General features: G+C 21.8%; 1 non-coding gene across 1 annotated transcript; it reads left to right on the top strand.

The window, feature by feature from the left end:
* The first annotated feature begins 510 nt into the window (after positions 1 to 510).
* Positions 511 to 615, top strand: LOC149158770 (U6 spliceosomal RNA). Its single transcript, XR_016262056.1, has one exon. It is a non-coding gene; the product is annotated as a U6 spliceosomal RNA (small nuclear RNA).
* Positions 616 to 880: the final 265 nt, after the last annotated feature.

The raw sequence follows: 880 nt of genomic DNA on the forward strand, positions 1-880 counted from the left end.
TTTAAAATAAATTTCATTCAAATATACACCAAAAACTGTTTTACATAAATTCTATGCAACTTTCATTAAAATTGGTCCATTTAATTTAATTTCATTATAATACATTATGAATTTATTTATAAATTAATTCAAATTTTTGAATATATATATATATATATATATATAATCAAATAATCAATTAAAAAATTCCTTAATTAATTATCTGTGCAATTGTCTCTCTCAAATCTTTAACTCAATGTTATTATCCAATCAAATATCATAATAAACATTAATAAATTTAAAAAAAACCTATAATATCATAATAAACATTAATAAATTTTAAAAAAACCTATAAAATAATATATTAAAAAGAAAAAACATATTTTGTGAACATTGGTTTTAAAGGCCAAAACTTTTGGGTACTATTTTTTAAAGAGAGAATGCATAAAAATTAATGTAACTTTTTATTTTTTTATGAAAAATTATAATTTTTTTTTAGTAATTTATCATAGGTTATATATGTTATATGACATTACATACTTTGGAGACATCCGATAAAATTGGAACGATACAGAGAAGATTAGCATGACCCCTGCGTAAAGATGACACACAAATCGAAAAATAATCCAAATTTTAAAATATTTTAAAATGTGTAATTAAAAATATCTTGGGAATATATGCCAACTTAGTGCTAAGAAATGTAGTCAATTACATCAAGAAAAACCATTTTCTTTATCTTTATGACACCACCACCTTTATATACTTTTGATATGAGGTGATGTTTGATGGTCTTTAACAAAGTATTAAGAAATCCATAACAAATCACTTTTTAAAATCTTTATTGTTGGTGATGAGGAGAGATTAGATTGATTGACCATTTTGTTAACCCAACACACCTAAC

The sequence above is a fragment of the Pinus tabuliformis genome, chromosome 5_2, assembly GCF_031772625.1.
Source record: "Pinus tabuliformis cultivar Carrire ecotype Pingquan chromosome 5_2, CPIR1, whole genome shotgun sequence".
Classification (NCBI taxonomy): Eukaryota; Viridiplantae; Streptophyta; class Pinopsida; order Pinales; family Pinaceae; genus Pinus; species Pinus tabuliformis.